Raw genomic sequence first — 9,418 nt, forward strand, 5'->3', positions numbered from 1 at the left:
GCCGCGGGAGGGGCAGCACCGCGCGCCCTCCCCACCCCGGCTGCGTGCCAGGCCCTTCCCGCCGATCCACCTGCCGCCCCGCGCCCCCGACTCGGTCCCCGCGGTCTGGGATCGGCGGGGAGGGCAGCGAGGGGCGTCCGGGAAGGAGAGGGAGGAAGCAGAAGCCCAGAAAAGCGAGAGGGAGGCGTGAGTTGGGGGACAGCTTGGCACTTGTAGGGGAACGGGGAGGGATCCCCGGGAAAGAATGGGAAACTGATGAGAGAGGGCAAGTTCAGCCTAGCCGGGGAGGGGAGGAGTCGAAGGATCAAAAGGCGTAATCCTGGGTTCAGTGGAGGGAAAGCGAGAAAGTCCCGTCCAGGGTAACAGTAGCATCTCTCTATCCGTTGCTATTGATCTCCCGGAGCCATTGTACCCAGCGATGCCCCCAGGGAGGGACAGGGATCACCTCCTCCAGCGCACGTCCCTGGCCCTTCCACCCCGCGAGCCCCCGTCTGGGAAGTCTTGTTCCTGGCTGCAGGAGTCAGCGCCCCGCCCCATGCTTGCCTGCTGTTTGTTTGGGTTCGGTTTGGTTTGGTTTTGAGGGGGCGAATTCTGCCAAACTACTTTGCCATCAGCAGAGTAGGTCAGGGTTGAAACATCATTTGGGAGTCAGATTTTAATTTGAAATCCTCTTTTCCTGCTATTTCAAGTTCTGGCCGTAGTCATGTTTATTAAAAAGGGGTTTTTTTTTTGTCTCGACCTTCGACCACATCACTCCTGTCTTCAGCATAATTACTGAACGTGGCAACTGTAAATTGCCTTCTTTATTTATTCATTTATTTATACTCTGCCATGTTTCAAAAAAGTTCTAAGATGGCTTAGAAAAATACAAACAATACAAAATAGAAAAACAAGTAAGCTAGAGGAAAAAATATGGATATGTGCTCTTTGCTCTGGATTTGGAGGCCCCGCACAAACCTCCTATACTGCTCTCTCTTCAAGTCATGTTTCAGCCTGGTTTTCTTGCTCTAGTTGTTAATTCCCATTTCTGTTCCCATAACTTTTCCAAACTTATCATCATTCATCAAAACTGTGTTCTCCCAAGGATTCAGGCATATTTGACCCTGTCTGGAAGGCACCTTCAAGTGGATGTGCTTACCAGGGAGTTCATGGAGTGCGGCCTGAGAAGGGGCTCATCCCCGAGGAGAGAGGGGATCCAGAGATCCAGGTCCATGGGTTTAGCCAGTGGCCCTAGGCCAACAGCAGAGAAGAGTGATGTTGAATCCTTGGGACAAGGCAAGAGATAAAAGAGCCTGTGAAGCTTTAAAAGAACTGAGGCATTGAGAGTATGAGCTGTCAGCAGCCAGGGGGCCCACTGGGCAGCCATCAGGGGCGGTGGCATCAACTGCAGCAGCCTGAGAGCTGTGACCCTAAATCTGAGCTTCTCCAAGCACCAGGGACGTGGCTTCTGCTGCCGGTTCCAGCCAGGAAGAGAAAGGGAATATGGAGAGAGGAACAAAATGGTGGACATGGAGGCCAAGAGGAGTGGACCTTGGCACCAGGTGAGGCACACTCAGCACATTGCACAGGGATTTCAGGGCAGTTCGATACTCCAGAGTGATCAAGGCAAACTTCCAGTTTTGTGGCCCCACTTTTATTCCTAGCTTAGAGGAGCCTGGAACACATGGCAGTGTCTGCTTCCTGGAGTTCGTTATAGAGATCTCAGATTCACATCTGGAATCTGACCCCCGTTTCCTGTTCTAGCTTCACCTTCCAACCCTCTCGTCTCACTCACCCACTGCCCTTTAGACACAGGAAAACGACCTCCAGCCTCCTCGGAAGACAGCCCTGCTGTCTCAGGTCGCTGCCTTTTCAGATTGTTCACTCCAACATGGCTGCCTTTTTCTCCTCTCTGTTCCTTGAAGTATTTTCTGATCCTCCTTGCCACACTTCAGTCAGATTGCATTGACCCCTCCAGCATGGTGCCCGTAGAATGTTTTGTCCAGACCTCATGATGGCACCCCCACTCTTCAGTGTCTGTCTAATCCTTGTTTTATTCCAGGAGCCTCATTAGACGAGAACCGCTTCTGGTTTCTCGTTCTAACCGCATTGCGTAGAATATGGACCAGCATGCAACAGGTGTTAATAAATATTTGTAGGAAGAGTAAAGAGATGCATTTCCAGATCTTCCGGGAAAGCATTCTCTTAACAAACTTGGATGGGGGGAGTGCACTTGGCCCCCAGATATGACTAAATGTTCTGCTCTGCGTTGGAATTGAGACAAAAATAGAAAAGACCACAGGTGAATACACAAAAGAAAAGTTCTTAAATTGTTTTTATTCTTTCACTGAGTAAGATGAGTTGAGTGTGAAGTTATTGTCTTTTGTTTGTCTGTGACTGGCATTGAATCTAAAAAACCCTGTGTGCTCAAGAAATATTAAAACTAATATAATCATCTTCAGATTAGGTCAACAGCAGAACATTATTAGCATAATTCACTCTCAAGAGACCCATTCTTCTTTGGCTTGAATTACCCCAGGAAATGAAAAGAGAACATTTTACCTAAGTGTGCTTCAGAAGCTCCCTGGCTTCCCAAGATCAAAATCAACTCCCCACTCAACTGCATAGAGGACTCAGTTTCCCAATTTGGAAATTAATTACTGTATAGCTGCTTGTCTTAAATCTGTAAGGAAAGCCGGAAGAAAGTGTAGGTCTGTTAAAAACTCGAAGTATACGGCAGGCAGAGAGGAAGATTACATCAGCGGTAAGGGGTTTCAAATGTACTTTTTTAAAAACTATTCTTTTATAAAAATGATACTTGCTCCTTATTTAAAGAAAAAGGTCAGGAAATGCAGAAAATTGTGAATAAGAAAGCAAACTAAGAAAAATCACCTGAAATTCCACCATCCAAAAATAACCCTATGTGTATTCCAAGATCATCATTTCAGAACCTAGTTCCATTCAGACCTCGGGGGAAGAGCCTGTTAGACAAGAAGTTGCAAAGAGACAGGTGAATTAATATTGTAAGAAGACTCCACTGGAAATAAACAGAGAGACTCTACACATGCCAGTTACAATCATATTTTTTAGGTTTCTTTTCTCCACATGGATCCGGAAAAGAAACAGAACAGACGAAACTGGAGATTCAGTGAGGTCTTAAGTTCAAAACATTCAACCAAATTACTCATTCTTAAAGTGAATCATTTTCTCACACTTTCAATCCGGAGTTTTAAATGTACTGTTTATTTTAACTCCTCACCCATTCTGATACACAGCATGACTGCACCGTGCTGAGCTTCCTCACCTCCCAAACACTCTGGGAGCATTTATTTATATTTCCACATCCATCAACTGCAAGGGGGAAGAAGACAAAAAAAGAAAAGCCCAAGGGACAGGAACAAGCCAATGCAAAGTCGCTTGGCATGAATGAGAATCATCTGAATTAGGTTTTTTCTTACTTAAATATAGGAGACTCATAATTTTCCTGTCTGCTTGTACCCAAGGTGCAACAGTAATACTAAGTATTTATAAAGTTCCTGTCTTCTAGGGAGCTTAGAGAAAAATATTTATATAAGTGATCTCAGCAGTTCTCCAGCATTCAAATAGGGAAGCTGAAGCATTTTTTTCACTGTCGTCTGTTAACTAAGCTTCTTGTGTGGATAGACTTAGTTAACAGACGAAAGTTGGTCACTGGTTCAAGTTAATACTATGAGTCAGTGGCAGAAAAGCCAAAAATAGAACTTTGGTTTCTTCCTTTCCTTTTTTTTATAAACTACATACTTTCTCTAGCTTCCAGCTCATCTCCATAAAAAAAATAAAAATTTTTAAAGCCACCAGGTCGTCACTTTGAAACTTTCTTTCAACAGGCTGATTCTTTTTCACATGAGCAAGATTCAGTGTTAGCCCAGTGTTATACCCCTCATTTTAATAATGAATGATGCTAATGATGGTGGTGTGGAGGAAGAAGGGAGGCTATTGTGCATTTACCTTTGTCATCAGGAAACTGAGATGGGCTTACCTGAGTTCTTGAGGTTACTTTGAAATTGAGTGCCAGTTGGCATTGCAAATCACTGTTGGCTCTTCCATATGAAAATAACAGCAAGCAAACCACCGTCTCTACTGCAAAGCCTACACTTTGGTATTATCTATAAACTATGCTCTAAAATAAAACTGTTTCAACTAAAAAAATCTGTAGAAGAAAAAATAATACTTTTTTTTTTTTAATCTCTAATGACCATCTGTTAAAATTTCCCTTTACAGGGAACCATGACATACATCAATAATGTGGTAGGGAAGAAATTGATTTATGCTAGTACTCAGACAAGATTATTATAAAGGCATGTTTAAAAAGTTGTTTGGGTATTGATGAGAGCAGTAGGCCCCTAAATTGTTCTCTTTATCAGAGTGATCTTTAGCATAAGAAAAATAATCACGTCTTCACATTTCTTCAAATTTCACTTCCATGGGGAAGAAGTAACTGAAGCCATCAGTGATTATGGGAGAAGAAACGAGGGGTGATAAACTGACCTGAGTTAGTTCTAGGAATGTCAGGCTTGGAAAGAGCCTTAGAGACCCTCCAGTCCATACTCTCATCTTGCAGCTGAGGAAAGAAAGTCCTAGAGAGAAGTGAATTGTTCAAGGTTACGATTTTTAAATAGATACAGCAGGAAAGTTGCTGGCCTGGCACCACTGACAACAATGCCTGGCTCTTTCCACATCCTCCTCTTAACAGTGATTCTTTTGGATGTCTCATGGTCACCACTGGTATTGGTTTTACCAAGTTCTAACTTCTGTAAACATGCTGGGAGAAAGAGTAGAGAGGAAGAGGGCATTGTGAATACAATGCAATTCTCGCCAAGCTCAGGACTCCCTACATGTTACTCTTCTGTTTCTGCAACAGGTTTGGCATATAAATACTTGTGTTTATACTTCTAAGGCCACCAATTTAAAGAAAAGTCTAAGAGCCTCATCAAAATGAGCAGTGGGCATCAATTCAAAACTGAGTAAGAAGTTAGGTCCACACTAGAATGATGAGATGACTCAATACTACTTGATTCCAGAATTCCACATGTGGTTTGGGAAAAGTTTAAAGAAATCTGTACTGTAATGAAAAAAACATAAATACTAGAAATATAAATATAAAAATATTTAATTAGCCAAAGAATTTAATCGAAGTCATTACAATCATTACTAGGCATAATAAATAATGAAAAGAGGTTCCCTTAAATGAAAGACTGAAAAATGAACAATTAGAAATTATTTCTCCATATGGAAACTGGTAAATATAAGACACAGTCTGAGATCAATACTTGTATAAAAAAGAAAAATATGCGTGTGTGTATTTCCCTATGCCGCAAGATTTTACCTCCTCTCATTCCTAAATCTAAGCTCTAGTCTCAATTCTTTGGAAGTTTCCATATTTAAAGATCCAAATTAGAAGTGAAAGAAATTAAAGATTAATTAATTTAGAAATTAAAGATTAACTTAGTCTTACATAAATGCAATTTGGTCTTAAAAGGTACCTTTTTCCTTACTTAGATAATTAAACAAAAGACTGTAAATTTTAAACCAATAATCAGATTGACTGTCACTGCTATAATTGACCAGATAATTGCTGTCACCTTACTTACAGCAGAGTTTGGCCAAACAGAGTCTATCAGAACTCCAGACCATTACAAAATTAGCCTTAGGAGTAAACGTGTCAATAATAATCACAACACAGAAGTGTGACCAGAAGGGTAATTTCTGGGGAGCCCCAGGCTTGGAGTGAATCTGACTGTATTCGCAGTGCCTCCTTCCTCTCTACTCTTTCTCCTTCCAACACGTTTATGGAAGTTAATACTTGGTAAAACCAATTCCAACAGTGAGCTTGAGACACCAAAAGAATACAGAATAACTAGGAGGAAGTTATGGAAGGAGCCGGGTGTTGTCAGCTCTAGGAGGAAAACCATAATACTAACAATGATAATGATGACACATTGTCACAATAACAACAATAATGGAATTATTGAGAGTTGCAGGTATGTTACATCCAGGAACTTTGTGAGGGCAGTGGTGTCTTCTCCCCACGTGGAGGAAACTAAGGAAGAAAACGGCTTTTCCATTGATATAAGCACAAAGACAACAGGATTTGCTCTCAATTGTGAAGGAAGAAATTCCCTATAATATTAAATATTTATGAATACCATAAACTGTTACATATTTTAGAAAATTTTTTACATCTCTTATCAAACAACTCTATTGGTAGTATTTTTATTGACTATAAATAAAACTAAAAACCACAGAAAACCAATTTGCTGCAGGTCTTGGAGCTCTTCTCGACACAAGTTTCTAAAACTTTCTGTGGTTACTGAGTTCCCAGAGGAGCGGCTATACACTGAAATTGGTTATGTGGCAATGGAACATATAAGAATTTAATGTCAAAAAAGTCATAGTGAGGGGCATGAGGTAAAGAGGGGATGTGAGTTTGAGTGAAGTAGAAGAAAGTGAGTCATCACTTTAAATTTTATTTCTCTCTTATTATCTGTCTTATTCGCGCTCTCTACACAGACGCACACACACACACACCACTTAGAGTAATCCAATTATTCTTTTAGGGCAACTGGTAATTATGAAACCATTTTTTCTCCTTTTTTCAGATGTTGGGAACAGGAGAACTAGACATGTTGAAAATTTAAACTTCATGCAACATAAAATGAGAGTGCACGTCTCGTAAGGAACAACTTAGAAAAAAATAAACAACCTAGCTCTCTTCCTCAAGTATATAATCAGTGCTAAGAATTCACAGCAGCAAAAAGTTATGGAGAAAATTGCCATGGTCACATTTTCTCAAATTGTAGGTTTGTTTTGTGATCCCTAGTGACATTAGAGAGTAAAGGCATTTAGATAATTCAGACCATGACTATCAGCGTTAACCAGTTAGTGGGACGAAATATTTTGAAAACCTAATTTTAAGAAGAAAACTTTCCTTTAAAAAAAACTGACAAATAATGTTTTACTGTTGATACTTATATTGCCGGACTGTTAAGTTAGAAAAAAGGTGTAAGGGAGGGGCTCGCCCCGTGGCCGAGTGGTTACGTTCGCGCGCTCCGCTGCAGGCGGCCCAATGTTTCGTTGGTTCGAATCCTGGGCGCGGACATGGCACTGCTCATCAGACCACGCTGAGGCAGCGTCCCACATGCCACAACTAGAAGGACCCACAACGAAGAATATACAACTATGTACCGGGGGGCTTTGGGGGGAGAAAAAGGAGAAAAATAAAATCCTTAAAAAAAAAAAAAAACCTGTAAGGGAGTCAAAAAATATGATTTGGGATATAAACCAGAGAAATGGAAATATTATTTCTATATCTCCAATACTATTAAAAAGCTTTTTCAACTAGCATAACCAATGTTTTGATCTGAAAGTATTTCAACAATATCTACCATGATGAGGTAGGCTTATCCATGTAAAGAATATTTAGGAGGCTTAAATATTCCAGAAAAGGGGCTTGACCTGACCCGAGGGACCACTTTGACCAGCCTCCCACAAAGAGGAAGCTGAGTGATCAGCCAGAACACAGCATCTCCTGCTCCATTCTCTCTTCCTCTTTAAAAGTGATGTCTTGATTCAGTCTTGCAGAAATTCCTGGATTGATATATTTCCCAAGGAAATAATAAGTAATACTGAGTAAATAACATTAATTTTACTTCTTAGTTCACTGTGAACAAGAGGAAACACTATGTGATAAAATGCATGTTATTTGAGGTGGCAAAGTTAGACAAACCGATAAATCATTTGGTAGCCATTTCTTAAAGCATTTTTATTTTCAATTCTGAATTACCTAATGAAGCAAATGACCCTTTTAATATGAAGAAATTACCTGAAAAGTGTTGTCTAAGGTAGTGTGAATTCCATGCGTTTCTTCGGTGGCTAAGAATGGAAAAAGAGAGAACTAGAAACAGCAACAGAATGAATCCCACGAATGAGTGAGAAGAGTGGGAGATGTGCAAAAGTGAAAGGGATCAGGGTGACAGCCAAAAACCAGAGTCCTGCCAGCATCAGTCACATGGCCTCAGCCCACATTCTCCACCTCCTTTGAGAAGCCCGTTTCAAGGTAACTCTCCATCAGTTATGGCCATTGCCCTGACTTGGCCAGTTCTTGGTATTTCACAGTAGAGCTTCGAAACCAGGAGAGCAAAAGCTTGGGATGTTCGAACAGAAAACAAAAACTTAACTAGATTATCCAAGACAACTCTGCCCAACTAACGTAGACATGGATGAGAGGGAAGACAAGTTGGTGCAAAGAGATGACGGTAGGAGTAGAGCTTATCTAAAGATCCAGCCTGAAAAGGAAAGTTAAAGATTAAAACAAAAGTTAAAGGTCTGTATGAGATATGATGCCAGATTCGTGAGGAGTCGTCCACGCAGTTTTGGCCAGAAGGAAGATCTCCATCTATAGGACAAATTTAAGATTGGGAAACATCAGAACTTTAAAATCAGAAAGTTTAAGAAAATTGTGATTTTTACAGAAAGAACACTTTAAAATTAAGAAATGCTACTCAAATATTAATAGAAAGAAATGTTCACAATATACGTTCTATAATGGAGAAGTTTGGTTTTTTTATTCAGACTTTTGTGAATAGCTACCAGGATTTTCAAGCTTCTGTATTTTTACTAATGATTAAAAATTATCAGAGCAGTTGATTTGCATAACTTCGAAACAAGCAAACATTAAAAAAATTTTCACAAGTATCATTAAGCAAAACCTTTCTAAGAAATCATCATGTTTACACAGCCCTATAAAAAAAAAAAAACCACTTGCTTAATTCATTGGGATTAATCCTTTAAATATTTTTTGTTTGAAATTTGTGAGTTTTTCATTTAGATTGCATTCCAAGATGTTGTTTTATTCACTTATTCACAAATACTTTTGAGGACCTATTGTGTGCCTATACTTTTGGACATGGGAGATACCTCACTGAATAAAACTCAGGAGACAAAACCTGTCGCTCATGGAATTTGCATTCTAATGACTTAAGTAACACAGGAAGCCTTTTGAAGATGAATCAAATTACAGGTAGTCAAAAACCTGATCAGTTTTTTTTTTTCCCTTTTGAGATGGACATGGAACACATTTTTCTTTAATATACAACCAGTTTTGAAATATTCCCATTCTCTTATTTTGAGCTCCATCAAAAGAAAAAACAAAATAAGGGCCTCCATTCTCCAAATAAAGTATTGCAATGTTTTGCTCCATGTGGTAAGAATTATCGGAACATGGAGAGTAACTAAAACAAAGCAAAAATCTGGGGGGAGAGTATTTATGTAAGAGTGACCTGCATCAAGATACTCTCAGTGGAGCCAAGACACAAAGTTTAAACCACCATAAAGAAACACTGTGTCCAAGCACTAAAGAAACAGATGGAGATGTGCCATTCTGAGCAGGACTAACATATAA

At 40.1% G+C, this 9,418-nt stretch overlaps 1 long non-coding RNA gene across 1 annotated transcript; it reads left to right on the forward strand.

The window, feature by feature from the left end:
• The first annotated feature begins 49 nt into the window (after positions 1-49).
• On the forward strand, positions 50-6,928 carry LOC139073415 (uncharacterized). Its single transcript, XR_011522137.1, has 3 exons — positions 50-186; positions 1,431-1,541; positions 6,618-6,928. It is a non-coding gene; the product is annotated as an uncharacterized lncRNA (long non-coding RNA).
• The last annotated feature ends 2,490 nt before the right edge of the window (positions 6,929-9,418 follow it).

The sequence above is a fragment of the Equus przewalskii genome, chromosome 9 (genome assembly GCF_037783145.1).
Source record: "Equus przewalskii isolate Varuska chromosome 9, EquPr2, whole genome shotgun sequence".
NCBI classification, from domain to species: Eukaryota; Metazoa; Chordata; class Mammalia; order Perissodactyla; family Equidae; genus Equus; species Equus przewalskii.